This window comes from Pollachius pollachius (genome assembly GCF_949987615.1).
Source record: "Pollachius pollachius genome assembly, chromosome: 1".
NCBI classification, from domain to species: domain Eukaryota; kingdom Metazoa; phylum Chordata; class Actinopteri; order Gadiformes; family Gadidae; genus Pollachius; species Pollachius pollachius.
Genome location: NC_136934.1, coordinates 8207121 through 8224352, shown reverse-complemented (window position 1 = coordinate 8224352; position 17232 = coordinate 8207121).

Here is a 17232-nt window from a genome sequence, read left to right as displayed (position 1 = left end):
AAGGCTCAGTGCCAATGTGCTGCCGTATTCATAGAAAACCACCGCTTGCACAAATCGAGACACCTGACTATCATTCTTAGTCTCTCTTACTTACTTCTCTTTGGACCTCCCCATCCCACCGGTCTCATTGGTTCTTAGGTAGAATTAGAGTAAGTGGTTCATGGCTCATGGCGTGCTGCCCCTCTAGGCTTGGACAGGTTCTTGCCAGCGTCATTAAAATAAAATACCACCAGCTCCAATAGGTCTGTCCTGTGTTGCTGACTGCTCAAATAACGTCTCGCTATTCTGTAATTCTCCTTGTTCTGCTAAGGGGCTCGGGGCTGCGCTGTGCTGGCTCCACTGTGAAATACCTCCTCCTATTCCTTTTTATATGGCAAGCCAAGCCTGGGCATTATCTGGAGGGCCTGACTGTGTGTGTGACTGTGTGTGTGTGTGTGTGTGTGTGTGTGCGCGAATGTGCGTGCGTGTGCGCGTGCGTGTGTTGCGGTGGGTTTGGAGGTCATATAGCACCAGTGGTCGTTACTCAATGACTGACAGACTGACAAGAGCTCTTGTCTTCGCCCAGTCAACTGCAGGTGAGCACAAAGAGCGGGACCATGATGGATGGAGGTAGTCGCAGCGGATTGACAGCCATGGGAGGGGAGCTAAGAGTTGCACCATCCCTGCTGCGGGTGTAAACATAGTTTATGTAGTTCCCAGTGTTTGTGTATGTGTGTACAGGTTGCTGAATGGTGCTCTATTTCTAAGCAACAAGAATGCAGAGTGAATGGAGAAAGTCAGTTGAGATAAGGCTGCAGCACAACCCCCGAAAGTTGGTGTTCTGGGTCACTTTGGTGTTTGTTGGTGTTTTGCAAGGTGATATTTGAATCCACAAATTCCACTCAGATTTCCTTTAAATTAGAAAAACTGAGATTCGACCATTATCACTGCAATCTGAGTAACCTTATTCAACCCTCCTCTTTCCGTCTTTTTTCTCTACTTAATCACAAAACATGGCCTCTAGCACGCTGTCTGCCCTCGGTCTCAGATTACTGGCCTTTCTTGAGTGCTTGGTCATGTGATCGCTGGGTCACATGACCCAGCGGTCAACCCTGGATGCGAGTGGCTGTCAGGGCCCAGATAAGGTCAGGAGTTGTGTGTGTGTGTGTGTGTGTGTGTGTGTGTGTGTGTGTGTGTGTGTGTGTGTGTGTGTGTGTGTGTGTGTGTGTGTTGTGTTCAGTTATACACAAATACAGATACCTCAGACCCCTTCCGTTTCCTCGGGCCCAATTGGACCAAAACTTTAATGCATTCGGAATCAGACGCTACGTAATTTGATTTAGATGCATCCATTAACACACATAACTTAACCTAGGGCTACCACCATCTGTTGTCACAGTATATTTAATCAATACAAAGTGACAGACACATGGCTCTATGTGTTGATGAACTTTCCAGCCTGCCAACATCATAGCTAATTATCAGTGTTTCTACCAGCTGCTTTGTTCCCACTTCACAATCTGGCTTTCATGTTATTGCCACAGGTCAGGGAAAAGGGATGCATTATGGAAAGTGTGCGCAACCCACTCCATATAATTTGAGTTTGCCCAAGTTTTCTCGGGACCTGAGATCAAACGCTACAGATCGGACCGGATAGATTAATAGTCAGTGTGACTCAACAGCAGTTGAAAAGAATATATTTTTTCCAGGCGAGCCTCTGACCAATTCATTTGAGTCATTTGACCTTCACTTCATGTGAAGTCCCCCGAAGCCACGTCAGTGCATTACCAATCTCGCCACAAGAATGTCAAACCATAGAGATGTCATCGTGGTAAGCCGTCAAAGTATATCCGATGTCTTTGCTCTTTCTCCTCTCATGTACTTTGAAGGACCAAAAAACTATACCAGTGAGTGAAGTCAAGCAAGTGTTTCAGGACCCCGTCACATGCCCTCAGAGTCCATGGACTGACAAGCTGCCAAAGTTTCATTCCTTGTGGAAATGTATTTTTTAGGCACGCCCATTATAACACTGGGAGGGAATTATAGACTCTGAAGAGGCGTGTAATGGTGCCAGTGAGAAAATATTCTCGGGTCATTTTGAGTAAAGTCTTGACAGTTCTAAGCTTGTGTCACACCAATTTTAAAACCATTTCCCCTCTCTTTGACCTTTTGAGTGGGCTTTTAGTGAGCTCTCTGCTTGCACAGGGTCTTGCTAGGTTAACTATGGTAGATTGGTTGGAAACTGCCCTGAAATATATTAACTCTGTCATGCTTTCTGCTTATATCTAGCTCACTGTCACTTACTGCATAGCCCGCCCCTCCCCATTCTCCTAACACACAGGCTTGGGACTCAAAAGAATACATGTACTTTATGTCACTAATTTCTATTAGCTTAGGTTCAGGTTACTTTGATGTCAAGATACCAGCTAGCATTGAGTTAGTCTTAGTGTTTGCGACAGTATATATAGAAAGCAAAGTCTTTGGGAAAAAATTGAATCTAAATAAAGACCTCGGGCCTCCACGGAAAATGCTGCGTAGCATTGGCATCCATGTCAAAACACTCAATATTTCCTCTGCAGGGTGTGTCAGAAACTTTATTTTACATTGTAAACAGTCGATGTACAAAGAAGGATTTAATCATTTATGAGTGAAAGTGGTTGCTGTAGTGTTTGCCATTAAGAATTTAATCTCTGCCATTTTTACGGTTTGGACGGAATTATTTCCGGAGCCCCTTCCATTGATTATTATGACAGTGTCTCCCAGCCAAAAACTTGACAGAACAGCCATTAACCACAGAGCTGATGGCGCCGGTGGAGCTGAGCAGTCACATTTAAAGATCGTGAATCGTGATGGCAAAAATATACTTTGACCAGAAACTCAGTCCGAATCAGAATCTCTGTCTGTTCCAACCACTGATCTCTTGCATCGTATAAGAAATGTACTGATGATTACCGTATCCTCATTTCAAGTAAAACTTGAGTTGGCATGAGTAATGCAGGCCTAGATTGCCGGGGCAAGTGGTCACATCATAGTAGCGTTGTAATATGAGTACTTCATATTGCGAACTGTGTGTCACAGACCCTAACCCTATCTTCGATTTGAATGGGTGTAATTGTAGAGCACAGAACATGACATGCGAAGCAGCACTTCAATGGTTTTGCCGGCTAGCTCAAAACGGTTTTGCTCTTCTGTTTTTATAGTCTGACAGCGTGCTTGCATATTGATTTTGTTATCTTGTTCGTGTTTATCTTGAGGGAGACATGCTGTAATATCATAACTCATGTCATTAGACCTCTTTGGATATACATCATAGTCACAGCCTAACAAGCATATATCGTGTGTGGGTGTGCATGAACCTGGTACCACAAACACGTTCACAAAATATAACATTTTTCACATTGTGTGTGTTTACATTTGTATGTGCATACATTCATGAATACTTGTGAAAGAAAATTCTATAACTTTGTGTGAATTTATTCAACGTAAACACATCGTTCCTTAAAAAAGGAGGAGATATTTTGGTCTTCCGTCTTTTTATCCTGAGTTTCTTTATGTTTGTTATGTTATGAAAAATAGCCTCAAAGACTGTCTCATCATCTAGGATACGCAAATAGTCAGTGAGATGAGGAGTAGATTCCAGCACCAGCTGACATTCAAATTCTCCTTGTCGCTCGTCTCCAGAGACAACTGGTGGGACTTTGCTTCCCTGTTCAATTAGCAATTAATCTCTAACAGCATGTCCCCGACGCTTAAAAATCCAAACACAAGCTCAGATTGTGTTTTCGCATCACCCGACATGACACCAGGTAAACTGGCTCAAAGTGTTGCACAGTAATTCATCGTTCTTCTTTATCACTTCCGTATACTCGTTGGTATCCTTGGGCTAGATGCTTAGCCCCCCCTACCTGCGCTTGAATGACCTGCGCGCCTCGTGTTCAACCTACCAAAGTTCTCACATGTAACCCCCCTCTTCCGAGACCTCCACTGGCTCCCTGTAATAGCTCGCATCAGATTCAAGATGATGGTACTGGCATACAAGGCAGTCGATGGAACTGCCCCTGCCTACCTCCAAGCATTAGTAAAGCCACACACCCCAGCTCGATCCCTCCGCTCAACTACCTCAGCTGGACGTCTGGTACCGCCATCGCTAAGAGCAAGCAAAGGTCGATCAGCGAAGTCACAACTTTTCTCTGTTTTGGGACCTCAGTGGTGGAACGAGCTCCCTACCGATGTCAGGACCGCGGAGTCGCTCACCAGCTTCCGCAAAAGACTCAAAACTCACCTGTTCAGAGTTCATCCCGACTCTTCATAGAAACCAATGCACAGCCACCATTGAATGTTGTACGTCCTGGCACTTGTACATTGCACTTATTCAAGGTACTTAATTGTGTAGCATCTACAGTAGCTGCTATCGCTGCTTTACACGGGGAATGGGTTAGCCTAGCGATTGTAATACTTGCACTTGGTTCTATGAACATCTTTACTGTACCGACAGCGATATATTGTTTCAGTTCTTATGACAAATGTACTTATTGTAACAAATGCACTTATTGTAAGTCGCTTTGGATAAAAGCGTCTCTTAAATGCCCTAAATGTAAATGTAAATGTGTCTGAATGTGTCCTGCTGAATAGTAAATAGAGATCAGGTCGGTTGTCCTTGACATCATCGCGGTTAAGTAGTCATTAAGTGCATCCTGGGGAATTGTGGAGGATCCTGGCCTAACAATACTAGCTTGACTGCCACCTCTGACCTATGGGGTATAGGGGACCTCATCCCTTGTGCTGAAGGCTCCATTGAGGCGTTGGAGAATACAGTCTGGCTGGGATCTAAGAGTGTGTTCTCACATCAAAACTGTTAGTCTGTGCTCACGTGTAAATCTTTGTGTGTTTGTACCATTCTCACCGTGATGATGTTCTCTTTGTGTTTTTTGTAATTCAGGTGCGTGTCTGCATTCGCTTAAGTACATCGCATACTTTTTTGTGCACTTGTGTGTGTACATGTCCAGTCCGTGCGTGCAAAAAGCCCCTTGGCGTGTGTGCGTGTGTACGCAGAGAAAACAATGCCACATGCTGTATTAGCTGAGGACAGATGGTGCGCAGAGACGCCAAAAGGGCAGCAATTACCTCCATTGAAGCTTTGCCGGCTGTTCCCAGCACCGCTCTGGGTTCAACGGTTTGATCACCAAAATAATAAATGAGGAGTAACGACTGACTATCCATCATCAATGAGTCTCCGTTTAGGTCTGATCACAGTTTTTCACATTTAATGGAAAGATTTATCTTGAATGTTCCGGAATTGTAGTTGAGATTATAAATAATACATGTGGCAAAAGCTCCTGGAAGCATACAGTGAAATTTTTCATTTTATTGATCGCTAGAAACAAGTCAAATGGCATTTATTTATATATTTTGGGACAGGATAGTATAGCAGTTGTTTTGGACTCCCCAGCCGATGCTGGCTGTTCTCTTTCAGTCTACTGTCTACTGGAAGTTGTCCTTGTGCAAGGTGCCTCACCCCCCTACCTGCCCCTTAATGATGATATAATATATGAATCACCACGGAAGTCCATCTGGCTAACGTGTCTGCTAAATTACTTAATAGTAATATTAATTGTAATATAGTAAATCCTGCCTCAAAATGCCATTTGCTGTTAGGAGAGGAGGAAGTATGGGTTGAGCTCCTTCTCTACGTGTGAAAGGTTGACTGAGATTGACATCTAAATAACTGACTGTACATTTAGAAGGATAGATGAAAGTGCCAAATGACTTGATAGTAGTAAATAGCATTGATGTCTCCAGTAAAGTTGACATCCTCAGATGCCTCCAATGAGGTTATCTGACCTGTGAATGGCGTCCAAACAGTGTGGTCAATGAGCATTTGACCGGTGTGAATTGCCTCTATTAAGGCCCATAATACACTGCAGTGCAGACTGAAGCATCCATTGAGTGGGTGAGGAAAGGCTATCACACCGCGTGATAGGCTGGGTGTACAACAGGGATGGCTGGCTGAGTTCAATATTCCCACTCAGGAGAGAGCCTGCCTGCAGACACTGTGCACACACAGACACATGCACACACTTAGACACACGCATACACATAGACACACATATAGACACATGAGTACACATAGACACACACACGGACACATGCACACGCATAGACACACACAGAACATGCACATATATGCAACGGTTAATTCAGATAAGCACTCATACATGTACACATATATAAACGCACATGCACGTGCACAAACACTAACACGCTCAGGTTTTTGTTACACTAGTCGATTCAATACGGCTTTTGGGATCAGACAGGCTTGATGGGATCAAAGGTTTGAGGACCACAATTGACACGTGAATGTGATCTCTGTGGCCGGATCTGCATTCAGATTTCACTCATCCACAAATAAAGTTCCTGGTAAATTAGCGAAATGGAAATGGCGCTGGGTGGATTGCCTTTTGTTACTGCTGTTTAATATGACATCAAACAGTTAAAAGTCTGTTTTTGAGAGGCTTTATAAAATGGGTTTGTGCGCCAACGTTTAGTGGCTGGCACTGGCGGGCGGAGCTCCCACACGTTCCACAAGATTTACACCGCCTGCCAGGAACTTCACAATGTCAACATTGAACATTTAATATGAAGCAGCATTCTGCTGATGTGTTGGTGTGTTACAACAATCACACATCTCAATAGCAGTTTGTCTAGTTTCTCCAATAATTGTTTTATGTTTGAAAGTAAGTTATTCGCGCTCTGAATTAGCGATGTGACTCACGAAACTAAAGCCTTGATGACCGGTCTGAGTCCCAGTGTGAAGGAGGCATTGGCCTTGGCTTTAATGACCAAGCCAGTATTCTGCCCACAGTGTGCCTAGAGCCAAACAGCCAGCCTGACCACCTCAGGACGTTGGCTCATCGTATCCCATGTCGATCAACAGCATCCGATCTGGGACGGTCCGTAACGGACAGCTAGTGCATCCTGGCACGAATAGATGATAAGAGTCGCTTTGCAACAACAAGCATACTCAACAAGTGTGGTCTGATATGGACACACATACATCACAGCCTGAAGCAACAACTGGAATTCAAATGGCAGAACTCATCTTGTAATGCCTGACAGATAGTGATTCATATGTGTGGGTTGGTATCCAACAGGCCCACGTTTTCTACTCCACAGTCCATAAAGGTGTTCAAAAAACAGCCACAGGCACGCAAGCACACTTGCTGAGATTAAGGTACAGCACACACGCGCACACACACGCCTGCGCCAAAACCTACTCACACACTTACACCTAGCACACAAGCACACTCCTTCGCATAAACCTACTCACACACACTCCCACATAGCAAACACGCGCACACACCTTTGCACAGACACACACACACACGCACGCACGCACGCACGCACACTGCCTCCTAACCATCTGATATAGCCTCTCTGATATGGAATACTATAGCGTTGTTCCAGACAGGCACGAGTGCCAGCCCTGAATGGGACAGTAGTCAACAGAAGTAACGCAGGTACCAGGGGCTGGGTCCATGCTGGCCAAACCCCCTCCTTCAGCAGGCCTGGCTCTCATCGAGGAGAGTAGAGGTCCCTGCTCCCTTCCTTTGGTCAACCGGATCCCCCTGCTGAGTGACGGGAGGGTTGGAGTCCCCCCCCCCCCTTTGATTGGCTATTCAGAGACCCTCCCAAATGACTTCCCCTTCTGCTCACACGTCCTCAGCACGAAGGGTCCCCCAGTCGGGCATGTTCAGCGGACACTCGGGTCGAGGAGGGCAAACACACCTGGAGGAATCCGGGGGATTGTTCCCGCGGAAACAGGCTATTTGTAAACAGAGCTGCATTTGCTTAGCCCGACATTATCGGACCAATTCGCGAATGCGTGTTAGTCTGGAACCTCTCCGTACATTTTCGATTTCCGAGGTGTTTTATCAACGGCCCCTAGAACAACAGAACTAAAACCAATCAGAGCAATGAATAGGGGACAGCTCAGCCGCAGCCACGCTGGTTGTTTTAAGAAATTGCGTCAACGTCGCTCCCATAGGCACTCTTTGGTTCAGCCATCATTGTTAAACCTGCCCCATATTAGATACCCGGTTGTGATTGGCCCGACGAAGGTCATGTCTACTGGAAATATGTCGGAATGGGAGTTGGGCCAGGCGCATGTGCCACAGAAAATAAAACATGAGCTTGCAGACTCAACCGGTTCCCAGGTTAGCGTTGACTGCACGTCACTTCAGATGTATGGATGGAGTTTCAAAGGGGCCTAGTCAGATGTAATGTATGTTGAGGTTTGTTTGAATTCAATGTTCATTTTTATTGGCCGATACCAAAACGTCAGGCTGCCCAAACTTGGCAGCTTAACAAATTGACCATTCAGCCAATTCCAATTCAGTTTATATACCACACATTATCGCAATTAGTTTCAGATCTGACAGCCCCAGCTGACGCTACGGCTATAAAGGGGCAAAGAAAAACTCAAGAGAACTCTGGTTGGGAAAGTAAAACAAGTAAAGAGAGGACCCGGGTGGGGCCTGGGATCTAGATAGTTGTGGGGTGCGATTTATGCTGGAGGGTAAAGAATGGCAGCAGTCCAGCCTTGGGCGCACGAGCAAAGCAATATGGTGGATGGTCGTTTGGAGGTAATGTGTTTCCTGTGGACCCAGTGCCCACATCGCATCACACATTTCCCATCATGCCTCTCAATAGAGCAGTTCACTAAAGAATATGCTATTTTTTGGATCATCTAGTCGGCGCCGCCCGGAATATTCCATTTGACCTATCATATCCCCCCCCCTCCCCCCTCCCTGGCCCTCATCAATCCACGGGATATCTCCAACGTCTGCTCATCGTGGGCAATGAGCCCCGGCACCATCATCTCCCAGTAAGCGATCATTATACAGTAGCATTCAGCATATTGCTGTAAACCCCCCCCCCCCCCACACCCTCACACAGATGGCCCGTACTCCGCATTGCCGCTCCCTCTCCAAGGCTCCATACAACCGACGGCAATGCCAATGTCATAGGCCTCATGAGATCATCTGCAACAGCAAAGAAGTTAGTGGTGGTGCAAACAGGCAGCGGATTGGATCGAGGGCAAGAGCTAGCAGCTGTTATCGCTCTGCTAACCTTGTGTGATGGTTCCTATAGCTGCTCTTCCCTCCAGATGTTGTTGTCTTTCTAAACTTTGTCCCTCAGCACTTTGAGTTCTTGTTGTGTTGTGGTTTTGATTGTTCTTTCGGCTTATCGTTTTGGAGCTATGTTTGACCTCTTCATGTCTAGTTTGCTTTGGATAAAATGTCTATTAAATGGCGAGATGCCTGTGTTAATCATGTGAATTATGGACTGGTCCCCGTTTTTAGGGAGGTATCAGGGAGTGGGATCAGGAAGAGCTCTTTCTTTGCTAGGCCCTGTGGTAACGGTCCAAATCGACAGGACCCAAGCCAGGAGAAAATGTTGAATTAGTCAGTCCATCTTTTCTCTCTAGATTTTACAAATAACACTTTGGGCCACTTCTTATTTTGCCTAAAATTATAGAGATGGCTGCTATAAAACAAAATTACCACATCATTCAATTGAGGTTTAATCACATCTTTCAATTGAGCTTTAATCACATGAGCATGACAAAATATCAAATTTCCTACTATGTTTCTATTTAAAGGTTGAGCAATCTAGAGTTTCTTGCACATTACCCAGTGTTTATATGATTTAAAGGTGATATTACCTCAATAAGATGCCAAATAATTGCGATATCGACTGAAGATTTTGTGCTGAACCATTTTCTGGCAGCCTTATTGGATTCAGGCATTTTATATTTATTCATGCATATGTGATTAGAAAGAGTACTTTAATAATCACCAAAGGGACATTTAAGACTTCTCCCTGCATCATTTGCAGCATCTCACACAGCAGTGTAGGCTGGATCGTGTTGAAGTCACTGAGAATCAAACAAACATGATCCTCCCAGTTCAGCTTGCTTTGTCCAGTGGAGAGTATGCTTGCTGAAGCAGGTAGATGATGGCATCTTTAATCCCTACCTCTGGGCTGTCAGCCAACTTCAGTGGGTCCAGAGAGGTGCTCACCTGAGGGCTGAGAAGGGTAAATATCAGTCTTTCCAGAACTTTCAAGATGTTTGATGTTAAGGCAGATGGCGATTATACCTCAAGTGTGTGCTAAACGATGCACTTCTTTGTCTTCTATGTGAAGGTGGCTTGTATCCAAAGTGATGGGCAGTGAATTCAGATGGATGACAGTAATGAGCAGTTTAGGACTTAGACATGGTGCTCAAGGGCATAGGTAGGACAGGCAAATTGCTAGACACGGCTGGACTCTGACCACCATAGTCCTTTACACTGTCCTTCCCAGTACATTTAAAATACTAGTGAAATATGGATGGATTTTCATTAAGCTGCTACTTATAACTAATACCTCTCAGAAATTCAGGGCTTTTTTCATGGAAACCAAGAGGAGCTCAAATAATCCAGCTGAGATGAGGGGAACTGTCTTGCCTTCACTAAAACATATTAGTCATGGCTCGCAGCACTTGTCCAAATAAATGGCTCCTGCATATTCAGAAATATCAATGAAGGAGTCGTAGACGACAGTGAAGGTCAGAATCACAGAGATGAGTTATAATGTGTCACTGCAATCCGGATGTTTTTTGTTATGTGAAATTCATTCCTTGTTATTTTGTAGTGCTCTTCAATCAATAAAGTTTGATTTGATTTAAATGAGTGCTCTAATCAAAGAGAGGTCACATGTGTGGCTTGGCTTCCAACGAGGAGTTCTTGGACAGGGTCTTGCCCCAGGGAGTGGCCAAAGATTTAATTAATTAATAGGGTTAGAGTAATAAATGTAAATTTGCTCGAGAATCTCTGTTGTGTTGCCGTTACATCAAGTTCGTCAAGTTCAAGCATACATGTATCCTAATTGTAATAATATCAGGCCAACAGATTAGTAGCAACTATTTTGTATGAATGTATTGCATGTTGTTGTTTTGAGATCAAATTGAAAGTGACCCATATTTTAATTTGTAATATGAGGGTGTTAGGCTAACACAATCCATTGAGAATAGTTTATTTTAGGTGTGAGAAGATAAGAACGACTATACTCTAACATAAAATCTTTCTCCATGCACATGTGATTAAAACTCAATCGAGGGATGTCTTCATTTTGGATGATAGCTGCCATCTTGGTTTTTATGCCAAATTCCAGGTGGCCCAAAGTCTTATTTTTGTAGACGTTAGAAATCTGTTTAGTCCAGAGATGAGATATACATTGAGAAAAGTTAAACTCACTAATTCTCCTGACCTGGTCACTGTTTAATAAACATAAACAACAACTTTGCTAAACTTCTCTCAGGGATGTTGAATAAACAAATCGAATGGGATCGGAATCTAATCAGATTTCCTCCAATCTACAGAGGAGATTAGTTAAAGGAAGAAGGAACGATCTTTGAATCCTTCGTACAACACACATTTCTGATGTCATTGTGAAGGTCTTTTTCAACTATGAATAAAATGTATTATAGAGCTATTTATAGTGCTTCAAGCCTTTTTCAAGGAAACCTTTTTTTTTTGTTATTTTGTAGTGCTTTTCAATCAACAAAGCCTGATTTGATTTAAATGGGGGTTATTAAAGGGAGGTCACATGTGGCTTGGCTTCCACTAAGGAGTTCAGTGTGTTCTTGTCGTGTGTCTGGGGAGAAGCAAAACAATGAGATTGGTGACGCTTGGTTCCATACCTGCTAAATCTATCATAAATATAATGAGAGTTGATAAAATGATAAAGAGTTCATTTCGTGATGTAAACACTACTGATGTACACTCTCGGCAAGGTACAGTGTTGTGTGTTATGTGTTATTATGTTAGTGTGATGATGTGGCCACCCTCTACTAATAGATGTTGAGTTGCATTGATATTTGTGTGTCTGGTTTGGGTGATTAAGTTTTCTTTTTACTTTAGAGTGTTTTTAATCTCAGGAGGTATCCTAATGTCTTATTTCAGATATGCAAATTAAACTCTTTGCCGAAAGGTCTTGTTTTGCCAAAAAGTTTTACGTCTTGTATTTAATCCCTTTTAATCCTATTTTATGATTCTAATACCCTCTATAGTGGTAACTACCACCAGATTCTAGCCCTGCAGTGTTTTCTGCAGACAAAGTAAAAGTACAAGTTAACTCATCCCTGTCTTTATTAATTTCCAAATGCCATTTCACTAGCCATTTCCCAGATTGGACATTTAATTAGAAGCCTTCTGGTGTTTAATATTCAGGCAGCGCAGTAAACAAAACACAGAGAGGCGGAAAGAGACCGTGACGGATCAAAACACACTTTCAGGTGTTTAAAAAGCCCTTCCCAACTCCTAGGGAGGCATTAGCATTAGAGCGTTTTCATTGGTTGGTATTGAAGTGGATTGGCTCAGCGGGATGCAAAGCGCGGAGATGTGTCGGGCTCAGACAGGACTTTTCCCCTCAGGGGAGAACAGGAGGGGTCTGTAGTGAGCCCACCGATAGCCCGTTAGGAACACGCGGATATCCTTGGCTGAACTTCCTCCCGTTGTTCCTGTCCGTCATTCTGTTGGGAGAAAAATAAATATAACAAACTTGAAATGACACGAAGCTCACACACATTTCAAGAGACGTGTATGTGCGTGTGTGTGTGTGTGTGCGTGCGTGTGTGTGTTTGTGTGTGTGCGTTTGTGCTCGATGCGTTTGTCTGTGTCCGTGCTCGGTGTGTGTGTGTGTGTGTGTGTGTGTGTGTGTGTGTGTGTGTGTGTGTGTGTGTGTCTGTGTGTGTTTGTTTGTGTGTGTGTGTGTGTACGGAGCGTGTGTGTTTGTTTGTGTGCGTGCTTGGTACTTGTGTGTGTGTGTGTGCTCGCTGTGTGTGTGTGTGCTCGGTACCTGTGTATGTGTGTGTGCGTGTGTGTGTGTGTTGGTGTGGGTGTGTGCTCAGTACTCAGTGCGTATGTGTGTGCTCGTTGCGTGTGTGTGTGTGTGTGTGTGTGTGCTCGGTGCATATCTGTCTTTGTGTGTGTGCTCAATGTGTTTGTGTGCATGTGTGAACATCATCAAAGTGTCTTCCTTCCCTCTGGGATAAGAATGTTTTTTTGTGGCGCTGTGAAGAAGGCGCTCCTGGCACTTGGGTTTCGACTGGCAAAATGACTGCCGTGCCGAGGAAATTCTTATCAACCTGCGCCACAAGCTCCCGACGCCATCTACAGTCAACAGAGATTACGCTGTCGCAGTGGGTGGCGTCAAACAGCTCAGGAGGACAGGCTCCCTGTGAGCGCTGGTCTCCCCTGAATACGGAACAGAACGACTGGGATGACCTCATATGAAACCAAGCGGCTCTCTGATGCTCCGGCTGACGCATCCGTCTGAATAGAAATAAAGCGCCCTTGTCTAGCTCAGCTGGCAGAGCATGGCATCAGCACTGCCAGAGTTAGGGGTTTGATTACCCCCAGTGCCAGCCCGTACTCAATGTAAATATGCACTAGGTGTATTGTTACACACTTTGGATAAAAGTGTCCTTTAAATAGCATATATTTTAGATAAGTCTATCAAGTTTCTACAGTTTAATACAAGGGAAATTTGTGGTAACTCTGTGGATGCCTGTTGGTGCCATTTGATGGGACTGGTTTAGCACATTTAGCTAACTTGCAGAATTGCAAAGGAACAGAGACCAGCAGCGTCACGTTGAACGTAATAGAGCCTGACAGTAGAATTAGTCAGACAGCCAGTCACAAGGTTGGAAACAAATTGTGGTGTGTTGTATCCCTGTTTAGTCCGGAGGGCTCCACCTGGGACTCTCGGGGCATCCCTTCAGCTGCACTTCACTTGGCCTCCACAGGATGGCACTGTAGAGCTTTGACACTGGTGCAGCAGACCAACCAGAGAGCTCGGAGCACACAGTCTGTCATCAGCCTGACCAATCAAAACACTGAGCCACATCAGCACGAAGCCGCCACCTAAACTGCCTGCATGATAATGATCTCTCACGCTCACACACACGCACGTTCACACACACAGACACACACACACGCACACGCAAACCGTTTAGCCAGTGCCAACTCTCATTATTCTCTATTTAATCTCAATTCTTCGAGAAAACAGTTCTAGGGGTATTCCTCCTTATTCCCTGAAGTCTGAGGACTTGAAACATAACCGTTGAGGACACCAGACTGCAGACCACCCCCTTGTGGAGTTAGCAGTGTGAAAGCAGGTTTTTATTTCTGTGTGTATTTGGGTGAGGGCGAGGGGGGCAATACATTGGCAGAATATGGTAGCAACAGGTATAAGCAGAACTGCATTCCAACTTCACAAGACCACGCCTCTATAAAGACACAGGAGCTATGGGGACCTACACTGTATATTAGCCCAACTCCTGGACCCCCCCAGAGATGGACCTTCCCAACACTACCCCCAGCACCCACGGGGGGCTGGGGGTAGGAGATGTGGTTGAACATGGGGGCCGAGTGATGTGGGCGCTTGGATTACAAAGACAGCTCCTGTCTTATCAGACCAACACATGCACCAGGAGCTCTGCCATTAACACTTCTGTTCTGTTCTGTGCGTGTGTGTGTGTGTGTGTTTGGGTAGGTGTGTGTGTGTGTGTGTTGTGTTTGGGTGTGAGTGTGTGTGTGTGTGTGTGTGTGGGTGTTTGCAGAGACCGAATAAAATACGAGCGATGGGGAAAGACGGAGGCTTGTTTGTACTTTGCATTTAAATGCCACCAGGAGATCTGCATCTTTTTGCACGGTATGCTTGTGTGTGTGTGTGTGTGTGTGTGTGTGTGTGTGTGTGTGTGTGTGTGTGTGTGTGTGTGTGTGTGTGTGTGTCTGCCGGTACATTTTTCTCCTGGGAAATAACGCTTCTCTCTCCCTCTTTCTGTCCCTCTCTTACTCTTTATGTTCCTCTCTCTCTCTCTCTCTCTCTCTCTCTCGCTCTCTCTCTCTCTCTCTCCCCCTCTCTCCCTCTCTCATATATTTGATCCATTTCCAGGTCCCTCTCTTCCTGAGCTCGCTGTCTCCTTTCGTCTAGAGTGCCATTCAGTGGGGGAGACCTGCGTACCCACCTCCCTCACCCCGCCATTCAGCCATGGCTGGGCGAGAGCGCACGTACAAAAAAGCTTGCCAGCCTACTCTCAATGGCAGTGCCATTACGCCTTGATGCTTGGCCTTCACTCATCCTGACAGAGGTAGGAATTCATTTAAACAAATGCTGTCCTTTGAAACTCAATGCCGCTCCTCTGTCTGCACTATGAAGCAAAGAAGGACAAAGGAACTGCAGGACTTTTTTTTATTAACTCACACGAGCCTGAGGGACCCCTCTTTGCCCACTGTTTATTAGCATATATAAATATATACTGTGTTGGTGTGTGTGTTATTGAGATTTTGTGTTATTGCGTGTCTTTTTTATAATGTATGTATGTTTTAGCATTGGTGCTGTTGTGTGCCTTTTGAATGTGTTTGTGGTATTTTGACTATGTTGTAGTATACGAGTGTATTATAGTGTGTATGTGTGTGTGTGTGTATGCGTGTGTTTGTTTGTGTCATAGTGTGTCTCTGTTATTGTGTGTGTGTCTGTGTGTGCGGGTGTGTGTATGTGTGTGTGTGTGCATGTGTGTGTGTGTGTGTGTGTGCGTCTCTAAGACATGATGAATGACTCGGAGAAGGAATCTAATTTGCGACAAACGCATCAAGTCTTCAGTGCAAACACACAACTGTTTGCGAGGTGCCCGTGATTGATGATGACATCAGAGCAGTGGTGACAGTGGGAATAACGTCTCTCACCTCGCCGCCATCCTGCTAGCACGGAGCGCTACCGCTCTGGATTAGCCCCGCCCGCCTGCTAGGCTGAAGTATGACAATGTGACCGGTCTCATTAGATGAGACGACAGATGCTGGGAGGAGGTAATTGAGCGAGGGAGGAAAGTTTTGGTTCAGACTGCGCTGAGCAAGTGGAACGTTCATCTTGGCCTACCGGAGGCATCAGTTTTTGTTTTTTGTTCTCACTGTTTCCATGGGAAATTTGACATTGAGTCCCTCGCAAAAAAAGGAACAAAAATCGGTTTGGGATCGAAAAAGGAAGAGTAAATTAAAGTAAAAGGAAGACCATTGCTTTGGTCATGGATGGCAAAGTTGAGTCCAGTTTAGTCCACTGGGGCATGGAGGAAAAGGGAGGGTGGGGAATGAGGGTCACAGACAGGAGATTGTGTGTCTTTGGTCACAGACGAAGACTTAAACAAACAACAATTATAAGGTCCCTAATATGGGTATATGTGTGTGTTTGTTTGTGTGTGTGTCTTCTATCCAACCGGTTTCCACCCCACTCCCCCTGTTTTTGATTCAGTTTGTTTGCTGTGCTTTGACAGCTTCGGACAACAGGTGAGATATCACAATTAGCATTGTTGCAGTGACGCCCGGAACCAGGCCACTAAGTGTAGGGGGGTGGGGGAGGATGGAATGGGTGGGAGGAAGTCCCCACCACTCTCTTAGGAAGAGTAAGGACATAAAAAGTTAGATATAAAGTCTGTGTCGGGAAGGCGCCAGTAAAAGCATTTGTGCTTAATGGGGGGATGGGACCACCCAGGGGAGTATGGTCTGAGGATGGGGCGATGTTTCACACTGGGGCATATCCAACTCCTCTGCCTGTATTTATCACACACACACACACACACACGCGCACACACACACACATACACACACACACACACACACACACACACACACACACATAAGAAAGAAATACTGTCTAATGTGGGAAAGGAAAAAAAACTCCCACAAAACTGTTCATGAATTCAGATTCTGGTCGCGCTTGCTACGGAGAATAGCTCCACTGCACTGCAAGATGCTGCATAAATTAAGTTGCTTGGAGTTGAGGTGAGTGGTAGAGGGGTGTGGTTGGGGGGGATGGTTGGGAGAAGCGATGGGGGAAGCCATGGTCCTTACTGTAAAAGAGCCAGAAGTGTGTGTGTCTGCATGTGTTTTAAACTTTGCGTGTGGGTTATTGTGTTTGAGTTGCTAGGATAACTTGATTGCACTTCCCTAGCCAAGGTTTTGGTCGCCAAGGTAAACTCTGGCTAAGACTTGAGTGCACTCTGTACCTTGGCTAAGGCCAAGCTACACTCTGGCTAAGGAAATACAAACACATGTTTCCTCTGAAGACCTGTGTGGTAAAACTGTCATACCACTTTGTAGTTTACAAGTAGTATTGCCTCTCAATGCTGTATGTCTTATGAGGTTCTCAAATATG